Source organism: Hemitrygon akajei, unplaced genomic scaffold (genome assembly GCF_048418815.1).
Source record: "Hemitrygon akajei unplaced genomic scaffold, sHemAka1.3 Scf000045, whole genome shotgun sequence".
In the NCBI taxonomy this organism is placed as follows: Eukaryota; Metazoa; Chordata; class Chondrichthyes; order Myliobatiformes; family Dasyatidae; genus Hemitrygon; species Hemitrygon akajei.
Window position 1 is genome coordinate 5,252,857 of NW_027331931.1, and position 9,740 is coordinate 5,262,596.

At 44.4% G+C, this 9,740-nt stretch overlaps 2 non-coding genes across 2 annotated transcripts; both read left to right on the forward strand.

The window, feature by feature from the left end:
- Nucleotides 1-1,380: 1,380 nt before the first annotated feature.
- On the forward strand, nucleotides 1,381-1,465 carry trnap-cgg (transfer RNA proline (anticodon CGG)). The gene is given in 2 exon segments: nucleotides 1,381-1,416; nucleotides 1,430-1,465. It is a non-coding gene; the product is annotated as a tRNA-Pro (tRNA).
- Nucleotides 1,466-6,838: 5,373 nt separating this feature from the next.
- trnas-uga (transfer RNA serine (anticodon UGA)) lies at nucleotides 6,839-6,920 on the forward strand. Its single transcript has one exon. It is a non-coding gene; the product is annotated as a tRNA-Ser (tRNA).
- The last annotated feature ends 2,820 nt before the right edge of the window (nucleotides 6,921-9,740 follow it).

Sequence of the window (9,740 nt, forward strand, 5' to 3'; positions counted from 1 at the left end):
TCCCACTGTGAAAGTGTGAGAAGTATCACTTTGTTGAGCGTATTTCAAACAACCATAATGTATCCGACTTTTACACCACATGCGGAACTAATTGTTTAAAATTAGTTAACACCGGCAACACCGTCGGTAGTAGTCATGTTGACTAAAACAGTGGTGAACACCGTCGGCAGGACCTTTCAAAACATCTCGTCTTCTCTGAACACAATCCTAAACCAGACTAATCCTATCTGCTCGCACCAAGTCCATTTCATTCTATTCTCAGATTCTCTGTCAAAACAAATAACACCTCCTTCTAAACAGTAGCAGCAAGCTGAAAAAGAATCTTTTCTCCGACCCCATCCCCGGACACTTGAAAGTACATAAATCCTTTGATTGGCTGCAGTAATGAAATTAACCACAATGTCATCGACCATGGCTAGGATAAATTGGTGATTTATCCATTGGAGAGGTAGTTTCCAATCCCGTCCATGACAATTCATCATTCTACCTCCCTTTCATTCTTTGTTTCCTTCATTTTTCACCCAGTACGGCTGAAGGGAAGTTTCTGTCATTGAGCAAATATCCCCATCCTGTCGTCTTTCACGATTTTCTCCTTTCCCCTCGGCTTTCAGGAAGATATGAATCATCCTTTACACACTCACTCTCATTCCAGCTTCATACCAGTTTTTACCCAAACAGCAATGTGGTGATGGCATCGCGATAGCAATCACACTCGACGTGGAGTGGGGCAATGTGGATGACAGATTGTTCATCTTGAATGGGAATCCTCTTGTGAGTTTCGACTTAGAAGCACCGAGAAGGGATAAATTTTGGTAGTAATGTCGGGAGGTGACGTGACATGAGTTGGAAGGTCACGTGATGGAACAATGTTTGTCAGTGAAAGGATAATCAAACTAACTCAGCAGAATGTGAGACAAACTTGCGAAACACGCGCAACATGCTGGAGGAACTCAGTGGGCCAGGCAGCATCTCTGGAAAAGAGTACAGTCAACGTGTGAAAATTCATCCTGGTGTCAGTTCTTATTGTGTGCCATTTATCAAACGTCTCCGCTGCTCATGGAGCAAATACTTCTGGAAGCCCGCCTGAAATAATTGTAATTATTCAAAGTCCACCATTCGCCGTGGCAGGGAGTTGCTGAGCAGCAGCACCTGTGCAAGAAAAGTATGCCATTGGCAAACGCATTCTGACGTGCATTACATCAGAGTCCGTTATATTCTTATTTTGACTGAATCAAGTAACGAATACTCTTGTAATCTCAAAGGAATACGGGCCCAACATATTTCGACATCAGGCTGTCCTCTGAACAACGGAAAGGACAACGGGTTTTCCACCAATTCAAATGGCTTCGGAGTTCAGTTGTGACGCAATCTGCGAATGCGGGCTCGTTGGTCTAGTGGTATAATTCTCGCTTCGGGTGAAAAAAGCATATGCGAGAGGTCCCGGGTTCAAATCCCGGACGAGCCCCGTTATTGGACATTATCAGCGATTTGCTTCACGACTTTTGCATTGACACTCGAGATAACTGGCTATATCAAACAGAAACACTGAAGAAGGAATTGGAAATAGTTTTCACGACAGGTAAGTTTGAGGTGTCACATTTTGGAATGTCAAACCAGCTGAGTATTTATTCTGTGAGGGTTAGAGCACCGGGGAGTGCAAATCAGCAGGGAGAGAGAGGGGTAGAAGGACATAGTTTGCTGAAACCCGTCTCATGTGCAGAGGGAATGTGGGAAAGGTGTTCGGCACGCTGGCCTCAGGAAGTCAGTGTCGGAGTTGGGAGACTGTGTTGCTGTTACACTCTGTTGTGGAAATAAGTGTAAAATGGAAACAGCGCAGCAGTCTTTGGAAAACGATGGGTCTGCATGTTGATGAGCGCTGTAGACATTAATGTGGAAGAACGAGAAACTGGCGAGTGAACTTATATAGTTTAACCTCTTCCCTTTTTCCGACCAGGACACAAGTGCCTCTAACTTGCGTACAATATCCGTTTATACATTTCACAGGTTTCAGAATCGGTGCGGGCAGAAATTAGGTGACAAGCGAAACCACTCACTCCAGTCACATTGTTGTGCCAAACGCTTGGGGTTTCGAGAGCTGGAATTTTACCACTGAACTCAATTTCTGCTGATCCAGATTGAGAGTCTCAGTTCTGATCTTCACCAACATCTGCCTTACGGATGTGACTTACTTCAGAATCAGAATCAGATTCAGGTTTAATATCTGGGACAGATGTCGAGAAATCTGTTAAATTAACCGCAGCAGTACAATCAATGCATGTTACATATAGAAATAAAAAACAAACATTCAATTACAGTAAATATATGTATATTAAATTGTTAAATTAAAAGTAGAGCAAAAACAGATAAAAGAGTGATGCAGTGTTCATAGGTTCAATGTCCATTTAGAGATTGGATGGCGGAAGGGAAGAATTGGTTCCTGAATCGCTGAGTGTGTGGCTTTAGGTTTCTGTACCTCCTTCCTGATGGTAACAGTGAGAAGAGGAATGTCATGGGTGATGAGGTCCTTAATGACGGTCGCCACCTCTCTGAGTCACCGCTACATGAAGATGTCCTGGATACAACAGAGGCTTGTCCCCAGAGCGGAGCTGACTAATTTCATAACTTACTGCCAGTCTCACCGCTGGCTTTTCGGGGCAGCGATGAAGATCCTCCATCCCTGTCAGTCGGCGATGTTCAGGGATTCATTCATCGTTTCAGTAGCTTCAACTCGGTTTTCACAATTCCCTGCCAAGTCCCGGGTAGTGATTCAGAAATACCGACGGATACATATGTAGACGGACTCCATTTTCGTTTCACTGAAGTTTTCTTTGACCAGTTCGGTTTGTTATCTCTGAGCTGAACCCTCGAATTTGTGGGAGCGGGGGAACACTCTCAGTCTGCCCTCTACCATTTGACTTGTTTGGCATGAGTGACCCTACCAAGAGCCAAAGCATTAACTCCTAACTCCAGCCAGCTTCGCTCTCCAGGTTACTGAGCCAGGCAAGCCTTCACACCGCGACTAGGTTGTGTTCCGTTTGGAGTCTATGGATGTGATCACTAATTACAAGCCAACCCTGAGACGAATACCAGGAATGTCTGACAACATACCGAGCTGAAACCAATCACGTGAAAGTGACAGTCTCAGCCCATCCTGCGTTTGCAGTGAAATGTGCAAACCCTTTCTGAAGAGTGTCGTTCCCGTGACGCCGCTCGCTGCTCCATTCTGTAGACACTGAACCAGTTCAGCAACGACCGAGGACAGATTACTCACAGTCACTCACACCGGGTGGTCCGGAAGAAAAGCCATTGCGTGGACTGTACTGCTGATCAATGACTGGGACGGGTGTAGCACCGAGGAGGCGGTGACTCTCCCTGCTAACCATACTGACTTCGGAACTTGAAGGAACACATAGTTTACATTGACTGTGCAGGCAATCCCGTTTCTAATGACACCAATAGGCGTCTCAGCATCAGATGGATATGCTGGTTGGGTGGAGTCGAAGCAACAACCTTCTCATCAATTTTAGTAAGACCAGGGAATTAATTGTACTCCAGGGAGAATGCGTCAGGTGAACAAACGCAAATCCTCACTGGAGGTTCAGAACGGTGAATCAATGGAATTTGTTGCCACGGGCGGCAGTGGAAGCCGGGTCACTGGGTGTATTTAAGGCAGAGATTGATAGGTTTCTGAGTAGTCAGGGCATCAAAGATTATGGTGAGAAGGCGGGGGAATGGGACTAAAGGGGAGATTGGATCAGCTCATGATGAAATGGCGGAGCGACTTCGATGGGCCAAATGGCCGACTTCTGCTCCTTTGTCGTATGGCCCTATGGTCTTCTGGGTGAATATTTCAGGTTCCTGGGCGAAGACATCTCAGCGGATCCATCCTGGTCCCAACATGCTGACGCGGTCACTGTGCAGACGTCATAATTGTTCATTAATGAGATTTAGAGTGCTGTCGAAGAATCAAATGCATTTCTGTGGGCGTACCTGGACAGGATTGTCAGTCGTTGCGTCACAGTCTGGTGTGGGGCGGGGCTCCAATGCGTAGGATCGAAAGAAGGGGCAGAGTGCTGTAGTGACGGGCACGCCTCGCCAATATCATGTTCTCAATACTGTGCCAAAAGAAGGCTGGGTGCATTATTCAGGACCTTCACCAGACCAAACATGCCCTCTACATATTTCTACCCACGGGGGTGGGGAGTGGGGGAGTGTGGCGTGGGTTGGTGGATGTAGAGGAGTCTGAAAATAGAAAATCACATTTTTATTAAGAGCCACTTTTTCTGCTCAGCTTAGACATTTCTCAGCACATGAACACATGAACTCTCCCTAACAATTCTTTTTTTAAAATTTCTATTTAATTGATTTATTGTAATTTATAGTGATGTACAGAAAATTTTAAAAAAAATCCTTAGTGAGAGATAACATAGGATCAGAGGATGGGAGTTATATGCAGGCCTCTAGCAGTCGACTTTGAGTACAAATGACAACGGGAGATGCACAAGGCATGTGAAAATGGCACTATTACGATGGTCATTGTAGGATCTCAACATGCAGGTAGCTTGGGAATGCCTACTGATGGTTTTTTAGAGTACATTGTGGTTGAGCCCATTAGGAAAAGGCAGTTGTGGATTGTGTGTTGTGTTGTGCTTTGACCAGGTAGATTAGTATACAGGAATGCTTCAGAAGCAGTGATTGTAATGTGATCGATTTTATCCCGCAGTCTGAGAGCGAGAATCTAAAATTAGACGTATGAGTATTCCATGCAGTAAGTGGAACTGCAGTGGCACGAGTGAGGAGAATAGAAAGGTGCAAACGGTTAATATTATTCTTAAAGCCTGCATGTACAATACAACTCTGATACTTGTCTGCTCCGGACAATTGAATACAGACAGGCCATGGGTGTTGATGTAAGGACAGACATCAACCCCGGCACGAAAAAGGAAATGATACAAATCTCACAAACTTCAAACTGTCTCCTCTCCCGCAGCAAAAAAAAAAAAATAATAGCGACAATAGCAGTCCCCCAGAACATCACTGGCAGAAAAAAGTCAGGGACGATAACAATCCTCGACCCCGTCACTCGCATGGAAACACAGCAGCAATAACAGTTCCCGACCACGTCATTCGCAGAGAAAAAAGTCAGGGACGATAACAATCCTCGACCCTGTCACTCGCAGAAAACAACAGCGACCTAAGTCTAGGGCTGGCCAAGTCGATTGGAAAGGGGAACCAGCAGGGTTAACGGCAGATCCAGCAGGGCTGGTGTTCCAGGGGCAATTGGAAAGGCGCAGGATAGGTGCATCACAAATAAGAGTAAATATTCGATAGGCAGGATGAGGCAACAGTGGCTGATACTGGAAAGTAAAGGCAGCATAAAGGCAAAAGTGAGGGCTTATAGCATAGCAAGCATTAGTGGGAAGCTAGAGGTTTGGGATGATTTCAAGATACAAAAGAAAGCAAATAAAATTTGATGAGAGGAAAAATTAAATGGCTAATAATAGAGAAAATATCATCTTTTCGGACATATGAAGAATAAAAGGGATGCGAGAGTGGATGTCAGAAAGCTGGAAAATGACGCGGAAGAAGCGGTAATGGGGGGGGGGAAGAATAGACAGACGAACTGAATGAATATTTTGCTCTGTGGAAGACTCCAGCATAATGGCACCGATGAACATGGGTCAGAGGGCATCAGTGAGAGTGGATGTTATGACTCTGGAGAAGGTGCCTGTGAAGCTGAAAGCTCTGAAGCTGTATGTCAACGGGACCAGTTGGACTACACCCCAGGGTTCTGAAAGTAGGAACTGAAGATTCTCGAGGCAATAATAGTACCCCTTCACGTGTCATTACATTCTAGAATAGATCCTGATGGTTGGAAAATTGGGATTGTCACTCCACTCTGAAAGAAGGAAGGGAGGCTAAAGAAAAGAAAATATAAGAAAGGTAGCCTGACTTTAACGTGTTCAAAAACTCAAAAGATTATAACAAATTTAAGATCAAAGACAGTTGAGGAGAAAGGGAGAAGATTTGTCAAATAGATCATCCTGTGGTACGGTGATGCACATTGGAAGGAAGGATACGGTGGGATACAAAGATTTGGGCACCGATGCTCAAAATTTCTGTTACTGTCAACAGCTAAGCGGGTAAAAGATGACCTGATTTCCAAAAGGCATAAAGTTAAAAATGACACATTTCTTTAATATTTTAAGCAAGATTACTTTTTTTTATTTCCATCTTTTACAGTTTCAAAATAAGAAAAAAGGAAAAGGGGCCGAAGCAAAGGTTTGGGCCACCTGCGTGGTCAGTACTTAGTAACACCCCCTTTGGCAAGTATCACACCTTGTAAAGGCTTTCTGTAGCCGGCTAAGAGTCTTTCAATTTTTGTTTGGAGGATATGCGTCCATTATTCCTTGCAAAAGGCTTCTCGCTCTGTGAGATGCTTGGGCCATCTTGCATGCACTGCTCTTTTGAGGTCTGTCCACAGATTTTCGTTGATGTTTAAGTCGGGGGATTGTGAGGGCCATGGGAAAATCTTCAGCTTGTACCTCTTGAGGTAGTCCTTTGTGGATTTTGTGGTGTGTTTAGGATCATTATCCTGTTGTAGAAGCCATCCTCTTTTCATCTTCAGCTTTTTTACAGACGGTGTGATCTTTGCTTCCAGAATTTGTTGGTATTTAGTTGAATTTATTCTTTCCTCTACCAGCGAAATGTTCCCTGTGCCACTGGCTGCAAGACAAGCCCAAAGCATGATCGATTCACCATTTCCGTTACCGAAAATAAATCAAGTACAACCCTCACTTCAGGTGCAGTGCTACGGTAGGTGCTGAACATTGATGGAGCTGCGATGGCCGAGTGGTTAAGGCGTTGGACTTGAAATCCAATGGGGATTCCCCGCGCAGGTTCGAACCCTGCTCGCAGCGCTCACACTACAAGCAGCAGCGTGTAGTGTGCCAATAAAATTTAACACCCTAGATGCTGTCTGAGCGCTGGCCCAAAATGTGTTCAGTTGACAATCTGCAGTTGCCTTGCAAAATACCTGATCCATCGGCTCGCCATCTCTGTTTCGTGAACAGTTTCCTTTGACAGTCTCACCGCAACCGATCGTCCTTTATTTTAATCCCAACGAAGTACATGACCTCACACATTCCTGCATTCCTGTTTATTCAAAATAAACACTTTTGTCCAGTTTCCGCCCTCACTGAACGAACCAATTGCAGCCTAAATATTCTCATTGCAATACGCTGTCCGGCAATTCACGTCATCAGCCTCTCACAGTAAGGACAGCCCATAAATGAGGGGCGATAATAGACCGTCATGACACTGCCGATAAAAATTCTTCCAATCTGCGAAGGAGCAACGTCGACACAGATAGCACCGGATATTGGGGTTGACCTTGGGTGTCTAAGGTTATGAGACAGAAACACACGTTCAGCGGTTCAGGAACAGCTTCTTCCCGACTGCAATCAGAATCACGAATAGACTTTGAAGCTTAGAACACTACCTCACTTTATTAATATACAGTATTTCTGTTTTTGCATATTTTTCATAATCTATTCAATATAAGTAATTGATTTACTTGTGTATTTATTATTATGTTTTATTTCATTTGTTGTTATTATTATTATTTTCTCTCTCTGCTAGATTATGTATTGCATTGAATTGCTGCTGCTAAGTTAACAAATTTCCCATTACCTGCCGGAGTTAATAAACCCGATTCTGATTCTCTGTTCAACGCGGTACTTTCCCGATTCGATTTTCATTAACGACATGGATTTCGAGGTACTGAGTTCTGGTATCGTATCCAGCACAGATCTGGAGCCGGTAACACGTTCTTCAATAAATCCTATTCCCTCGGCTCGGGAGATTCGAGAATTTGTGGAGTTGACATTCCATATTTCTGTCAGTTCAATTCTCGCAGCATTTTTAGCGGAGAATATATACCAGATTAGGAGGTCCTGATTCAGTATTTCAACGCAAAACGCTGAAAATTTCTTCCACCACACACACCCCACACACCCGCATGTGCTGGTCGACGTCTTGAGTTTCTACTGCACGAAAATACCTGACAGTGACTCAATTCATCTGTATCTGGTGAGGAATCTAACCGAGGGGATCATGCATTATACGCAATTGGTGATTACCTCAAAGTGAACTCAAATTTATATTTATGCGCACATCTATGGGTAAGCACAAGCGGAATGAAAAATGTACTTGCTGATGGGTGGGGACAGGTGGAAACTAGCCAAATCGACATGCCAATACAGTTTATTTAGCGACGATATTTTTACTTTGCAACCGAGTGTCTAACAATAGATTCTGTGTAGAAACAGGACGATTGGTGCCGGTGTGTTCTACAACTGTACGGATGCAGAGCGCCTCGCTTCGTTCACCAACGTACTTCCTGAAGTTAGACAGCGGGCGATTTATCGCACTGAGCAGAATCCTTGCGTACAAATCAGACAACAACACACACAAAATTTGTGTCTGTTGTTGTTTGAATTTCCAGCATCTGCAGATTTCCTCGTGTTTGAAATCCAAATCAGAACTAACTTTGGAATTTTAAGAATTAATGGCGCTAATTTAATGTTAATTGCCTTTATAATTGAAGAAACTGGGAGAATGGCATCAATAAGTATAACGTGCTCCTGCTCCCTCTGTTAAAGGGCAATGTGTAAACGCATGAACCATTTCTCCTCCTCAGTACAAACGGCGATAATACTTACGAGTCCTGCAGCGTTCGAGTTTAAATGAAGGGACGGAAAGATCCACTTCGTTTTGTCGGTGAGGTGAATTACTCTGGTGGTCAAAAAAACGCTGGGAGGAAAACAGTGGCCGAAAGTGAACATGAAATTGGTAAATTGCCGTGTAACTCTCTCTCTCTCTAACTGCCTTTCAAATCTCCCTTGTTCTGTCTACGATGTGACTCTCTCCCCTGCCTCACATCCATGTTCCTCTCTCTCTAACACACCCATACACACATTCTCTCTCTCTCTCTCTCTCTCTCTCTCTCTCTCTCTCTCTCTCTCTCTCTCTCTCTCTCTCTCTCTCTCTCTCTCTCTCTCTCTCTCTCTCTCTCTCTTTCTCTCTCCACATCTCACTCCCTCACTCCCACACTTTCCTCACAAGTTGAAGCGAACGGTTAGCTGTCAATATTCGTGTTCAGTGAAAGGAAGCGTGAATGCGGTGGGACGTTTATAGATTTTCCTTTACAAGACAGCTCGGGTGGAGCGCAGGGGAGTGGGTGTAAACTGGTGCTGAAATGTCGGGGCGAACAGGTAAAATGACATGAAGGAGTAGCGATTTTTTAAACAAATCTGTTCCTGGACTTTGGTTCAGTGCTCCGTTAAGACACGACCACCATGTGAAATTTCGGTTAGCTGAAAACACTTGAATTGTCAACTTATAAAAATATTTCCATATTCAATAAGATATGTTGTCCAGCCGCGGCTGGGAGAAGGGAGATTGAGATTGTGACTGATTCGCTGAAGTGGGCAGCACGGTCTCTGAACGCGAAAAGCTTTCGCCGTTTCATATCACTCACTGTACAGACTCCCCATTGCTCTCTTGTCTAGCGAGCGACCCCGCCTATTGCCATAGACAAATCGGTTCGCTGACCTTCCGTCAAATAAACCTCGCCAATTGTCACTGACGCGGTGTCATGGTCCGACATCAACCAATCTCGTCAAACCACGTGCAACTACCTAGCTCCCATTCGTGTATGCAGATGTCAATCCAACGTG